This window comes from Crocuta crocuta, unplaced genomic scaffold, assembly GCF_008692635.1.
Source record: "Crocuta crocuta isolate KB4526 unplaced genomic scaffold, BGI_CrCroc_1.0 scaffold489, whole genome shotgun sequence".
NCBI lineage: Eukaryota > Metazoa > Chordata > Mammalia > Carnivora > Hyaenidae > Crocuta > Crocuta crocuta.
The window spans coordinates 953,434-969,511 of record NW_027531874.1 but is presented as its reverse complement, the minus strand read 5'-3'; the positions used below and the strand labels follow the sequence as shown (position 1 = coordinate 969,511).

The 16,078-nt window shown below is 37.9% G+C and overlaps 1 protein-coding gene across 6 annotated transcripts in view; it reads left to right on the top strand.

Moving 5' to 3' along the window:
• The window catches only part of CNTN4 (contactin 4), a 902,287-nt gene that overhangs the window by 86,277 nt on the left and 799,932 nt on the right, over positions 1 to 16,078 (top strand). Inside the window, exon 1 of one of the 6 annotated variants that reach the window (XM_077772908.1) lies at positions 12,315 to 12,333. The exons of the other annotated variants lie outside the window; for them this stretch is intronic. The gene's annotated coding sequence lies outside the window, so the exon portion shown is untranslated. Of the gene's footprint in view, positions 1 to 12,314; positions 12,334 to 16,078 lie in introns of those variants that run through there. 6 annotated transcript variants of the gene reach the window in all.

Here is a 16,078-nt window from a genome sequence, read left to right as displayed (position 1 = left end):
TTCCATGGTGTATGTTTGTTTGTCTGGGGTTTATTTTTGGCCTGATAGGTTATTCTTCATTAGTGGCAAGAATGATTGGGAATTTTGTTTTATGGTCTGACCATTTGGCAGTCTCTGTAAGTGAATTAGCAGTTTATAGAGATCTGTTCTCCATTGGGTGAAAGATGATAGTCTGGTTTATTAGTCTTTAACTATTTGTGTTCTTATCAATTTTGAGTCTAAATTAAATTTTTCCCACTCAGAAGGAGAGTATCTCTTTGATATCTGGACTGTATATAACTGGAAATAATGACTATGCAACTAAAATTTTGGATGGAATGTCCTATTTAAGAATGATGCTCACTGAATCAGCCCAAGCTACTGAGATTATATAAACCTGGACTATAAATGTAGTAAAGACACTACTCTCTCATTAAAAGAAACCAGTATAATTGGGGAGAAGATTTTTGGAAGGAGAAACTGAGACCATCCTCTTAAGGGAACAAGCAGTTGAAATACATTTTGTCCACATGGACTGAAAATTTTCACAAAAAGCTATTTCTATCACAGGGGAAAATGGAGGAGGACTTTTCAAGGATACTTGAAATGATATTCTCAAAAGACAGAGCCCAGAACAGAAGCAGGAAGAAGTGTGGTATCTTCCATTTTGGATAGCAGCTAGTGGGGCTAGAATGGGGACACAGATTTCTTGGGAGGCATGGAAAGAGGATCCTTAAGCAAGGTTGACTTTTCATTTTTTTAGGACGTCAATCCCTGTTTCTGAACTGCCTGATCCTGCTCAAAAAATCCAGGCCCTTAGAATGTGCTTAAAGGTTGTGGAATGTGGCAGTTGTCACTTTGCTTTGGTTAAGGGAGGAGGAAGGTCTGTAATTACAGGATTGTTCAGTTGTGGGCTCTGCCTGAGCCTGGAGTTCTTTGATGTGTTGTCTGTGCTCTCTTGCCTGAAGTATATGCCTTAGATGCAGTCTCTTCTCCTGGATCTAGCCCATGATTGATGTGTGCTCCAGGCCTTCAGTGTCCATACTACCCAAAAGCCAACTCTGTTTTAAACAGAGCCTGAGCTCTGCTCAGAGGCTGATACTAACTTGGCATTCTGCTGGGAACATTGCTGACTTTTTCCCTTTTCTTGGATGAACCCACTGAGACAAATGACTCTTCCTTTCTTTGAATTGTTTTTTGAGGAGCCTGTACCCTTTTGGGGAAGGTACTGTGATATCTCACTCAGCAGGTCTCTGTTGTTCCTCTCTTTTTGCAGAGTGGCTCTTTCTTTCTGGTGTGGAAGGCCCCCAAATCTGTACTTTCTCTGGATTCTCTACTTGTTTGGGACTGCCAGTGTACTATTCTATTTTCTTTTTTTTATAAAATATTTTTATAGTTTATTTTTTCAGAGAGAGAAAGAGAGAGCGAGCGAGCGAGCATGAGTGGGGGAGGGGCAGAGAGAGAGGGAGACACAGAATCTGAAACAGGCTCCAGGCTCTGAGCTGTCAGCACAGAGCCTGATGTGGGGCTCGAACCCACGATCTGTGAGATCTGACCTGAGCCAAAGTCGGACGCTTAACCGACTGAGCCACCCAGGTGCCCCTGTACTATTTTTTTTCATTTGAGTGTATATTAATATTCTAGATTGACCTTAGGGTCTGAAACTTAGAAGATCCATGCTCCTGCTACCCCAGGGTACTTGCCCTCCACTCCATATAGTTATATAAAACCTAGGAAGGTGATGTGCATGCTTTGGGGGTAGGGCTTTGAGCCAGTAGCAGCCAAACTGAGTCAGGGGGTACTTTGATGACTGAATTATGAGCCTGGCTCTGAGGCTTTGCTCTGTTTTAAACTTGAACAGAGAAGAAAGATGGTGTTTAAAGCACATTTTCTCTATATTTTGGGCTACCAACAATAATGGTCTATGGGTATTCTTCAGTTATTAGAATCCTTAGATTACTTAGGTTCCCAGTTTGTATTGGGGACTTCTGAGCTGTGTGGCTCTCAGAATGTATCTCTTTCACTCTTCTTTTCTTTCTTTTTTGGCACTATAGACTCTGTAGTGATTAACTGTACTATCTTCTTGGAACTATTGGCCCTTCAAAGCACTTCCAACTTAATGTCTAATCTTCACTGTCTTAGGCATGGCTATGTGACAGTAGGAATTTTCTGAGGCACAGTTCCTATTCTTATCCCTAGGTTCACAGTCTGCTGTTGATAAACCGATAGTCATCTCTGGGATACCCTATCAGCTTCCAGACAAGTTCTACTCTGCCAGGTTTTCTCTTTGTTGCAGAGTGTGACGGTTGGAAATGTATTTGTCGTCTCCCCTAGCCTGATGAGTTTGTGTAAGATCATTGCAAATATGAAAGTGGGACCACATCCCACAAATATGAAAGTGCTCACACACGAGAAGATGTTCCAGATATTTAAAAATTACCTGTATTCCCCAACTCAGCTATTGAGTATGTCTGCCCTTGAAACATGGGTGACTGAGTAGGAAAAGGTTGTGTGGTACAAGGCCAGATTGAGACCTTTACATCTAATACCATAATTTTGTGAATTAAAGGATCTTGAGAAGTAGGGTCCACTTTTGCCATTCATGAAAGCAAATGAATTAGGCTTGTAGCACCAAGCCTTTCTTCTAGCAAGGATCAAGGAAGACTCCCAAGATAATTCTGACTTACTGAGGGTACCAGGTTTCTGATTTTCAAGAGGGAATTCGACTTTTTAGGAGGCGGCATTGTAGAATGGCCAATAATTCTGGAAGGATGCTCACTCTCATGGATCATACCCTCATTGATCAGTCTTTCCTTCTTGCCCCAGGTATAAGTTCTAGGTGTTTTCAGGATACTGCTGGTGGAGATCTTCCTAGGGGCACTGGATAATTCCATGAGTGACTCATAAAATCCTTTGTTTAGCATCTTAAAATCCTTTTTAGCATCTGCTTCTGAGAGTGAGTCTTTATTGGATAGCTTTCTCAGCCTTTGGTAGCTTATCTTTTGGCCCCCTTTCCAAGTTATGGCCTAGACCCCTCCTTAGGTCATTTCTTAGTGGGAATTATCTATGTATTCTAAGTAAAATCTTCCTGGGTGCCTCAGTTCAGTTTTCTTGAGATCACTTTACCCTTCAAAACAGAGGGCTATGAGAGTCCTTATTGGCCCGTCAGGCTTGAGACATTTTTGGTAACTACATTTAGGCTTCATTAGTGTCACAGTCTTTTCTATGGTGTGGACTGATTTCTCTCTTACTCTGTGTATCTGTTTTGAAGGTGACACAAAAGTTGCTTCTTCCATTTTTCCTTGCTTAGAACAAGTCCTTCAGGAAGGACTAGCCTGTAGGCTTGGAAGTTCATGCTGTCCTATGGGACATTGAGAGCTGGAGGAGTAAAGGCTTTCTGAGATCTTTGGACCTCAGAGAGTAAGTTAAGCCTACAAATTGTATAGCTGTTTCTACCACAAATGCCATTTCAGGTATAGAATTTCATTTGGGGTGAGAGGCCACTCCTGTTTCTGTTTTTTAGGGAGGGATCTACAGGCCTTGATCTGATTTAGAGAGAGGCTTGAAAGTGGGCCTGGGGCTAAATCCATGCCACACATAAGAGCAGTAATTGAGGCTGAATTCCAGACAGGCACTGGATATGGGCCTAGATTAGGGCCAGAGGCCTCAGCTAAGAAAGCAGTTGGGATTCTTGAGACTGCATTAGGCTTTGGGTGGTGATAGATTTTTTAAAAAAATTTTTATAAATGTTTTATTTATTTCTGAGAGATAGAGACAGCGTGAGCAGGGGAGGGTCAGAGAGAGAGGGAGATACAGAATCTGAAGCAGGCTCCAGGCTCCAAGCTGGCTGTCAGCACAGAGCCTGACGCAGGGCTCAAACCCATAAATCGTGAGATCATGACCTGAGCCGAAGTCGGACGCATAACCAACTGAGCCACCCAGGCGCCCCGGGTGGTGATAGATTTTATAGTGAACAAGACAAAGGGAAATTCTCCTGAAGAACAGTTTCTACAGACCAGGACTACAGCCAAAAAAAGCCTCCCTGTGTCTTACCAAGAGATCCTGGAAGAGCTGGTTCCATTTATGCTGCAAATTATCACCCAAGTTCCTAGGATTTTGGAGAGGCTGTTTCTGTGCATCTGCTCTTGTTTCCCTTCAACTGCTCTCGAAGAATTATGGGTCCTGGAGTATTATTCTCATCACATAGCCTTCTAAAACATCTTGCTTGAGTTGTTTTAGAAATGGACCTCCTTTATTCCCCCCCCCAAATATGCAAATACATTATTACTGTGTATCTCCAAATGGTTATTGATATCTAAGCTGAAGAGGAGGAAGTTATTGGCTTCCACATTTAGGGTATACCCAGAGAGAGCTCTGTGATGGATGGGTAGATATTACTCTTGGAGTAGAGCACAGTGTGAGAAAGTGGGATGGGACAAGTCCTATGCAGATAACCACCACTAGGCTGACATGAAAGGTGTGGAATTTGTGCAAGGTGTAGACTTCTGTCATGCCCAGAAATAATGGAATGGAAGAAGGAAATCCCCTGAGAAACTCTATAAAAAATCTCTCTGGGATGATATTTAAGAGAATGAGAAGCATGTCAGATTGATTTAAAGTGTTATGTGGTGATGTTAGAGTAAGGAGGGCTGGTGTTGTAGGATATCAGGTAAATCAATAAGTTGGGTTCATGGAGGCAGTGGATATATGTGGGAAATGAGATCCTGACATTGAGGAGTCATGTGAATCCATTGTCTTCTTAACTCTACATTGTCCCTGAAAAGCAGGAAAAGATGGAGGGGCTGGGATCCATTTTTTCACTCTTTTCTGTCTAGGCCAGCTGGGAATCTTCATTATTCATTAAAAATACATCTTTCTCCTTTGAATTGGTGGAGCTCTCTGTTCCTTCTGTTCTTTAAAGAGGATAAAAATTCATTTTTTAAAGTGGATAAAAATATCTTCACATGTTCCTTCTTGGCAAAACGCAAATAATGAATAACTCTCTGTAAGTGACACTCAGGTAAATGTTGACTATATAGTCTATAGTTCTCTGCAGATGAGGGGGGTAGAATCTTAGACTTAAAGAGATGAGAGGTAAGCTTTTACCCTAAATCAGAGATTTATAGAGGCTTGGCACTGCTCTCCAAAACAGTTCTAACACAAAGTCTTGGACCAGCATCACTTCCAGTGGGAAGATGAAGATGGTACTCTGGTGTCCTGCTGGTATCTTATACTTTCTTAGTAGTCCAATTCAAGGTCACAGAATCAGTGTTTCAGATTCTACCTTGGAGTCCTCTGTGAGTTCATGTGTGATCTTTGTCTGGAAGCCCTACGCTCCACTCTGACATTTGTCCTGCTCAGCCTGTTACACACACACACACACACACACACACACACACACACACACATCCCTTAGTAAAATCCTCTATATATTCCACATATATCCAGGAATTATCTGGGTTAATCTTTATTCCTTGTAGTTTATAGGTTTAACTTTACCAGTTCAATAGCCTTGAATATCTGGAGTTTTCCCAGGAATTTTTAATAATCCCTAGCCTTTTACTCTGCAAGAATCTCCTCTATTTTAGAGGAGGCTTCCAGAGTAATGTGGTTGTTTTTTGAGGAACACTAACCTACACATAGAACTCAATTTCCATGTCCCATTTATGTTACCCAAAATAAATATATTTTTATATACAAAAAAATCAGTAAGCATTGTNCACTTGGTTTTTCCCTCTCTCCAAAGACCTCTCTCTACCCCCTTCAGTGTTTTAAATTTTTTCTTGCAAATTCATATGAGCAATTCCCTTATTCTAAGCCCAGGTTCCATCTGGCGTAAACAAACACCTTTTGATTGGGGGAGTGGCCTAGGCCATCTCTTGGATAATTAAGTCCTTTAGGAGAACAGTTGGAGTTACTTAAAGCAACATGTGGGGGTTTCTTTTGAATTACAATTGTGACTCCTTTCTCTTCGAAAGACCTACTGATTTTTCTCTTCTCCTTAGTAACTTTTCACCAAAAACACGTTGGCTGGCCAATATTTATACAAATAAGTAACAAGAGAAAATAATTTGGTGGTGGTGATGGTGTTTTGCCATGTGATCCAGGCATATAACAGAATTTAAATACTTACAGCTTCATTTTTAACATGACAAACTGCTGAAATCACACACTGCACAATGTACTTGCTTTGATTTCTTCATTTTCCTCTAATTCTTTTGTACCAGCCGTGGGAGGATATCTAAATCTTTTTTGCTTCTGCAGTGAGCACTTACCACAGTTGACTGCTCTTTTATTTGGCCATTTTCTCCTGCAACAAAACTTTTTCTGTAGTTCTCCATCCCCCTCCAAATACTTAGATTTCAAGCTACACTCCCTAATCTATTGTCTGTTCACTGCAGGATTTCTTTCTATGTGGAGAATTCCACTTCTCCATGAATCCTAGCATCTCTGGAAGTGTGAATTATAGAATGATCTGGCCCTAACTGGTCCCAATGCTTCAAGACTCCCCTATATAAAGACAGCCTTCTAAGTTTAAAGGAGTATAAACTTTAGAAAGGTAATGTTAAGGTGATATAAAGGACTATAAAAATGACCTATCAACTTTATTGTTCAAAACTATCAATATCATAAAAGAAAAATAAAGTCTGGGGAACTTTTTCAGATTAAAAGATAGTAAAGATACATGGTGACTAAGTAGATGATAGCCTGGTTCTTGAAGTGTTAAGAAATACAATGTTAAAAGGCATATTACTAGGTAAATTAACAAAAATGAAATAAAACTAGTAGATTAGATAAAAGTTCTATATACATATTCACTTTAGTGAAGATAGTAACAATACTGTGAGTATAAAAGGACATATCCCTTTTTAAGGAAAAATGAATTAATATAGGTATAAGGCCATGATACCTGTCTCAGATGTTCAGAGAAAAGTAATATGGTTATGTATAATGAAAACAAATAGAACAAAATGTTATAAATCGGTGTTATGGGTTGAATTTGTCTACCAAGAAGAGATGCATTGAAGTCCTAACGTTTAGGACCTCAGAATGTGACTTTATTTGGAAAAGGGGCCATTGCATATGTAATTATTAAGATGAGGCACACTGGAGTAGGATGGGCCTCTAATCTAATGAGTGGAGTACTTTTAAGAAGCAGGCCATGTGAAGACAGAGACACCCCGTGAGAATGCCATGTAAACCCAGAGGCGGTATTTGGAATTATGCATCTGCAAACCAAAGAACTGCAAATCTTGCCCATGAACCACCAGAAACTAGAAAGAGAGCAGGAAGGATTCCACTACAGGTTTGAGAGAGAGAGAGAAAGAGAGAGAGAGAGAGAGAGAGAGAGTGCTGACACCTTGATTTCAGACTTCTATCTTCCCAAACTGTGAAACAATAAATATCTATTATTTTAAGCCACCCAGTTTGTGGTACTTTGTTACAGCAGCCCTCAGAAACTAATTTAGTAGGTGAATATAGGTAAAGCGTTTAGGGGTGTACTTTACTTTTCTTGCAACTTTCAGTATGGTTGAAATTACTGCAAGATAAAAAAGATTTTTGAGATAGAAATATATACATGCAACACTCAGAAATGAATACCATTTTTTACCACCTTCACTTTCATCTCCCTGGTCCGAGCTACCTTCATGTCTCTCCTAGACTACTATAAAATCTTTTAATAATTTCTTCTACTTTTATGCTTACCCGCTTCCCAATCACTGCTAGTTTCACCAAGTGTGATGTATTTAAATTATCTGTCAAATCCTGACATGTCTCTGCTTAAAGCCTTTCACTCTGAGTATAAGCTGAAGTCCTTAGAATGACCTAAAGATTTTTACATGATGTGACCATGTAATTTCTTCTTTTACTACTCCTTCAGTTGCTCTGGTCCAACCACAAGGACCTTGAACATGCCAGGCATGGACCTGTGTTTTAACTTTGTACTCTTTGAAGTCTCTGATGGACTTGCTCTTTTATTTACCCCTTTAATTCCTTTAAGTATTTACTCAAATTATGTATCATTGAAATCATGTGGACCCTCTTATTTAATAGTGATACCTCTCCTTCCCCCAAATTCCCTACAATAATTTTAGTCCTTGTTAGCATGTTATGGTACTTTCTGTGATACTATTTATATTGCTTATTTATCTTATGGATGGTCATGTCATTGCCCCCACTATAAACTCCTTAACAGCAAGGATCTTTTGTTGTTGATGTATTTTGCTATATCTCATTTGCTTAGCACATATGGGTGCTTAGTAAATATCTGTTGAATGAATGGCATTTTAAATGCCTTGACTTAAGTCATACTACATACATTGATAAAAAAACTTTTAAAATAAATGTAAATTTAGTCATCTCTTCCTTCTCTAGTTATCTGTGAAATAATCTGTCATTTTGTTTACAAAATATATAGCTATATGGGGTGCTTGTGTGGCTCAGTTGGTTGAGTGTCTGACTCTTGATTTTGGCTTCGGTCATAATCCCAGGGTCATGGGATCAAGCCCCACATCAGGGTCCGTGCTGAACATGGAGCCTACTTATGTTTCTCTCTCTGTCTGTCTCTTTCTCTTCCCCTTCTCTCCTCCTTCTCCCTTGCTGATGCTCTCATTCTCTCTAAAATATGTATCTGTAATAGTGACTGTTTGCAATCATGGATTATTTGCAAGTAGCCCTAATTGCTTAGAGTAGGATTTTAAAACATATAATAAATACAGAATTCTTACTACATTTGGTAGAAAGCGATTTGGATCTTCCAACACCCTTCAAATCTTGGATTATAAAAATAAAGTCTTTTAAGAGGAGGTGCTTCCTTAGCCCACTCACTTCTGTTCCCTTATTTTTTTTTCCAGCCAGTCATTTCTTTCTATGGCATTCCAGTTTCAGGATATAGGGATATGATTATTAGGATGGTTTGGCTGCAAGTAAAAGTGAGCCCTAACCAACTAAGCTTAAAAATGAGCATCTTTATTATTTTACCTAAAAAGAAGCTCTCAATTAGACAGCCTCCAATGTTGATTAATTTGGTGATTCAGTGACTTCATCAGGGGACCATGTTATTTACACTCAGATATCTTCAACATATGGGATTTTTCTCCCATTAAGTAAGCAAAGAAACAAACAAAAACATATTGTCCATATTTTATTTAGTATATGCAGACCTATATTGAAAAGAAAAAGAGGGATATTTCTTTATGTGTGTTCCTCTTGATCAGCAAGGATGGTCTTTCTAGAAGTTCTTTATATGCTTTTCCATATATCTTATTGGTTAGGATTGTGTCATATCCATTTATTCAAACCAGTCACTGATAAATGAGATGGTCAGAATTGGTTTATGCTAGAGGGTGACAAATGTTTTCTGTAAAGGCCAGATAAGGAACACTTTAGGCTTTGTAGACAATATAGACTTTGCTGCAGTTACTCAATTGCCAGTGTGCAATCAGAGCACACAGAAGCAATCAGATATATATGCAATGGAATGGCATGCTTTGTCTCAATAAAACTTTATTTATACAACAGATGGTCTGCTTTGCTTTGCTGATTCCTGGAATAGACTAATATGGTTGATCCCAGCATCACATCCTCAGGTTTGAGGAGAAACCATTAAACCCAAACAAAACCCAGGCTCATTTTCCAATTAAGAAAAGGATAATGACCATTGAGTAAACAATTGTGTGCCCTACACAAGCTCTCTCATATTAAGTTTGAGATTTTTTGATACTAAAAGAGCGATATATAAAAAGTATTTTAAAAATAATTTGTGTGTTAAGTGATCTTTACCCTTAACATGGGGCTTGAACTCATGACCCCAAGATCAAGAGTTGCATGCTCTACCAACTGAGCCAACTAAGCACCTCTGTAAAAATTATTTTTAAAAGAAGTTAAACTTGTAGTTCAGCTCGAGAATCAAGGCGTGGTAGTTTTCTACACGTTTTTAGTTCAGTTTGAGATGAATACTCAAGGAAGTAGTTATCAAATTTAATTCCTTTCTTCTTTCTAGAATATGTATGTGCTTTTATAGTCAGATCTAAATTTATCATTAAATTAGGAGTCAGAAAAGGAGGAGATTCTATTCTATTAACTCTAGTGCCATTGGTGCTTTTAATGGATCAAAAGACATATGGTAAAACAATGAGTGCAGATTGCTAACTGAGACAATTTAAAGATTACCACTGGAAACAAGTCATAGAGAACATGAGGAGTATATGTTTTAAGTAATGTTGAACAGGCTTTCTTTATATTTGCTTGAGCATCATCCCTTTCACTCATGACACTACCAGCATTATAGTATATGCATTATAATTTGAAAAAAATATGATTTTTCCAGAATTTGACTTAACATACAGAAAATAAAAGTTTTATTATCATATAATGACATATGGAAATAACTGTTATTCTGGTGTCATATATAATATCACAGGTTACAAGAAAAATATTTAAAATGATTATTAAAATATTAAAAAAATATTTACAAAATTAACATCTGTTTTTAAACATTAGTTGCTTGTGTAGGATAGGAAGTAAGTGACACTTTTTAAATGTTTAACACCATTCTGGATCCATAATATCAGATAAACCCTTCACAGACAGGTGTCACCCTGAGGATCACATGGCTTGTCCAACCTGTGGAGAGTTGCCTTCACAAATGAGGGTGGGCAGTTTTCCAGTATTTCAATACTGTAGTGACAGTCAGCTAGTTTGGCTTGAAGTGTCCACGAGCTCCTTATGGACTGACTTATTTTTGGAGATAAAGTGGTATGCTTAGAGACATGTTCAATTTTAATTGCCAGGGAAGAAAATAAGTCAACTTTCTCAGTGAATTGTTGGTAATGGTTTTAGTATTCCCTAATATATTGTTAGGCTTTATGTTTGTTTGATCCTCTTTTGAGTGAAAACTTACCCCAAAAATCTACAGATGGTATGGGAATAAGGAAACAGGTCCTGTAATCAATAGTATCTGTATCTGATCCAGCTTCTAAAGATAGTAATTTACAGACTTATATCATCTGTATGTTCTCCTGTAAAGGGAACAGGCTGGAATTAACACCTCTTTGGTGTTTTTCAAGTACCTTGCTATGAGTCTGAAGGGCTCAGGGTGGAGAGAACAAAAATGGTTCCAGAGTGTTTTTTAAGATGGCCAGTAGGATATCCTTGCTTTCCTGCAATCCCTACCATAAATCCTAGTTTCTATCATGGATTTTGACTTTGTTCATTGACAGGATATTTTGAGAATGTATTTGTCTTTTTATTCATTAGTTTTTTGGTAGACTCAAAGGAACCTTCGTTTCTTTTNCTGAGTGAAAGTTGGACGCTTAACCGACTAAGCCACCCAGGTGCCCCCATTTATTTTTTCAATATATAGAAAGTATGTATTGAGCACCAACTCAGTCACTTAATCTCTGATTTCTCTTCCATGATTTTGTGTTGGTATCATTCATTTATCATTCAGCAATTATTAGTGCTTACCATGTGCCAGGCCTGAAAGGATACAGACAGCTGATCTTTATGTGAAGCTCTTGGCTTAGTTGAATATGGCGTCTTCTCTATGCTTTGTGCAGTGATCCATTACTGACGTATGAAAGATACTTGTCGCTGGACCTCTTCCATTAGTAGATTGAAGCACACGCTTTCCTGAAGTTGTACCAACTTTTCATAAATTTTCACAACTTAGCATCACTTCTCTAATTCTTCCTTCTTCAAACTGGCTACTAGGCCTCTAATGTTTTTTGTAGATTTTCCTGGATGCCCTCTTTATCTGGGTTCATCCTGTGTTATGTCATGAAGGATGATGGTTCATTTTTATATTCAAAATACTGTTCCCTTTTCATCTTTCTTGATTTGCTTGATGGATTATTTTTTTTAAATAAAAGAACAACCAGGATAGAATACATCTGAATTATTCTACATTTAACATTTATTGAATGCATATAATGTGCCAGGGCTGCTGATTCAGTGCCATAATGTACTATATTTCCAGTAATCCTCACAATAATATTGCAGGGTTGAAATTACTTTCCTCATCTTATATCTGAGAAGTCTGAGGCTTAGAGGTTTTGTCAGTGTCTCTTGTTAGTATATTTCATTAATGGTCAAATCTGTATTTGAACTCCAGCGTTTCGGGCTTAAATGTTCTGGTCTTTTATTTTTATTAATATTTTAATTTTTTAAATTTATTTTTACAGGAGAGAGCATGAGTGGAGAAGGGACAGAGAGAGAGGGAGACACAGAATCCAAAGCAGGCTCCAGGCTCTGTGCTGTCAACACAGAGCCTGACGCAGGGCTTAAACTCATGGATGGTGAGATCATGACCTGAGCCAAAGTCGGACACTTAACCAACTGAGTCACGCAGAGGTGCCTATGTTCTTGCCTTTTAAAGCTATCCTAAATAAAGTCTTTTGGTCTTGTGAAGAGATACAAGTTGATAGGTACATAGTTTTTAAAACAGAGGATTTCTTCAATAATGTATGAATTCTCTTGAGGTAACAGTGTGGCAGACATTTTGGTTTCACCACATGGAGTTCTTGATTAGTGACAAATTCGTACTAAACTGCAGATCTGTAATACTGTCGTACAAGGTGGAAGATGTATTTGTCTTCTTAATAATGCTCTTTTTAGCTTTGGAAATTTTTAGAATTTTCATATTAACTTGGTTGCTTTCAATTTTATTCTTATTGAAATAGATATATCTCCTGAGATCACAGCAAAACAAAATAATGCCTTTAAATGATTTATTTGTAATGTATGAACACTTAGAATTCAAACTAGTGCCAGTTTTCAGTTTGGTATGCTGTGTTTTAGTCATCAGTACATGGAGGATATGAAAGTACTTGTATTGTGATGATTTTTACTATTTACTAACCCCACAACAATTTAACTTAGATTTGTAAAATCATACAGCAATATGTTATAGCAGAATCACAAAATGCTTGTTCTGATTAACCCCCCTCCCTAGTTTTTATTTCAAATATCTAAATTTATAAATAACTTCAGACTCTCATTTTGCATGCATTCAGTCAAGAAGAAAAAGAGAGTATATAGTAAAAAAAATAAAATAGTCTTCCTCCTTCCTCCACACCCCACAATCATCAGGGACTTGCATAAATGTACTTGAGACTTAATTTGCTTCATTTTCAGTTTCATTTTCAGAGCTATTTCTTTTTCAGGCTTCCCATTACACTTTATTTGAAAACCAGCTCTTATCATTTTAGTCATTATTGTCACAGATTCCAAGTTCTTAAATTATGCTGATCACAAAAGATACTAGTTTTATGTTCTCCTCTCATTCAGTAGCTGTTCCAATATCCCAGCCGAGGGCCACATTGGCAACATTCAGCACAGATGACAGTTTTTGTTCTGTGCAGGCACACAAAGAAATGGCTGGGGAAGCTGAATCACCATTTCACTCAGACAAGAAAGGAGCATCTTTCTGGGTCCTACAGCCCATGGCCAAGAAATGTCAGAATACTTACAGCAAACCTAAAGGCAATGTAATTAGCTCATAGTCTAGCTGGTAGTTTCCTCTCACTTGGCATTATTAATCCAGACCTCCTAAAGGCCAAAGTGTTAACAGGCTGCAGTTTGCTAAAATATGTATTGACCTACACTTTTTCAAGATGCACCTTAAACTACCTTCCTAAATGCAGACTTCTGTGATCCCACCCTGTTTGTTCACTCACTCACCCTTCCTTCCTTCCTTCCTTCCTTCCTTCCTTCCTTCCTTCCTTCCTTCCTTCCTTCCTTCCCCCGTCCCTTCCTCCCTTCCTTTCCACTATTTCATGTCCATACCAGTGTTTTAGCATTTCTCACATGTGCTTTTTAAAAAGCCTGTGTGTGTATGTGTGCACACGTGTGTGCGTACATGCACACATGGCATGACTTTCCCATGGATGTAAACTTCTCCCTGCAGAGACTCTACCTTACTCTTTTTCTATCCTCCCCTGTCACTACCATATTTCTATTATAAGAATTGATAGCTTTGAAATCACTGTTTTTTAATAGTATAATGGAAAGAATCATCTGGTTTCTGGTTTTGACTCTGCAACGTATTAGTCATTAAGTGATTCTTTTATTCAACATGCAGTAATTGAGTATCTGCTATGTGACAGGTTATTCAAAATGCTAGGAATATAGTGGTGAGCAAACACTCAAGCTATAGACAAGATATTCCTGATACCCTGGAGTTTGCATTCTATGGAAAGTACTGAAGATAAATAACATAGCAGGACAGACATCAAATAAATGGTATATAGGGAATTAAAATAGGAAATTTATAAGTTGCAGTTTTAGATTAGTATTTAATTTAGCTGAGATCTGAAGAAACTGACTATGAAGGTCAGGGGAGCAGTTTGCCCAGAGATTATAAGGCAACAATGAAGTTGTCTATTTTAAGAATGTGAAGGAGATCTCTATGACCAGTGTGCTGGGTGAGGGTGAGATGCCAGGGAGATAAGCAAGATGAGTGGTTTGGATTTTATATTTTTATATGGTTTCGGAGGTTTCAAATTGCAGAGTGGTATTATTTGATCAGTAACACTCATGCAGTGTTTGGAGAATGGATTCAATAGAGAAGAGAGGTAGTAGGGATCCTAGATAGGAAATTATGGCACTAACTCAAGCACAAGGCAGTTTGTTGGCAGTTTTTCCTGGTAATAAAGGTGGAGATGGATGGATAGATTATAGGATATGTTTGAGGTAGAATCAAAGATGTGCTGAAGGTTTGGGAGGTTAATTAAAGAAAGGAATGAAAGTCTTCACAAATATGGGTAAGTTGCTTAGATGTTTCTAATGGCAGGCCCCACAAAAGTAGATTTATAGATACATCATTGATTCCCAGCTGGGAGTGATTTTGTCATCATTCATCCCCAAACTTGGGGGACATTTGGCAGTATCTGGAGATAGTTTTAACAGTCACAACTGTATATGATGTTGATGCTACTATGACTAGTGGGTAGAGACCAGAGATGATACTAAACTCCTACGATATACAGGACAGCTGCCTCAACAATCACCTGGCCTCAAATTTCAATAGTGCCAAGGTTGAAAATTTCTGAAATACATTTACCCACTTTCCAGAGAAATTGTGAGGATTAGCTGAAACAGTATATTGTAAAGCAGGATGGAAGTTTTAAATTCTATACAAAGTATTATCGATGTCTTGATTTTACAGTGTCTCATGGGATAAAGACAATAAATTCTCACAGTTAACTCGTTGAAAGGACATCTTCTCTTCTACTCCTGAATGAATGTTGTGTATTTCGAATGTGGTACTTTGGGTATTAGCCCCATTCTGCTTCAAAGTAGAGTAGCAAAGAAAAATAGAAAATTCTAGCTTCAAAGTTTCTTTTGACTCCCCTACAGGCACCATTTAAAATTGTGTTCTTGAAAATAAACTCTAAAAAAATAAAAAAAAATAAAATTGTGTTGCAGAAAGACTGATTATAAAATTCATTAGAAATGAGTTTCAAAATAAACTTTTATTTTTAAGATAAAGTGGTGGGAGGGAGAACAGGAGACTTCAGGGGCATTATGCCACTGTTTTCCCTGAGAAATGCCAAGGAAATTAATTAAAGAAGATGGAGGAGAGAGCAGAGTCATGAATAGAGTAGCCAGTTCTTCATTCTTTCTGTCTCTACTTCACACAGTACTCTGCACCAAGCTCTTGTTAGCAACCTTCCACAGGACACGGCACCTCCCTCCAGGGAGTTCTGCCTCAAAATGAGGAGAGCAAGTGAATTTTACCTGTAATTAGCTTCCAGAATACAATGAAAGAGAGGTTTAAAAAAAAAACCTACCTCAGTGAGTTCTTAAATGGGTACAAGATAATGTTGGTAGAGGTTTAAAATATTTAACCATCAGTAAATATTCAAGGCAGTCATTTGAAGTTATCAGTGGCTAGGTAGATGCATTCATTAGCTGCCAGAAAGTCATTTAATCAAAAGTTCAAATTAACAAGAGGAGAATTAAAAATGCAGAACTGAAAATATAGGGAATAAGCAAAGTTGCTAATTACACCCAGCTACCTTATTCCTCAAGTCATTGACTATTCAAGCATTTGTTAAAGTTTCTAAAAATAACCAGGTGTCAAAAGATTGATTTC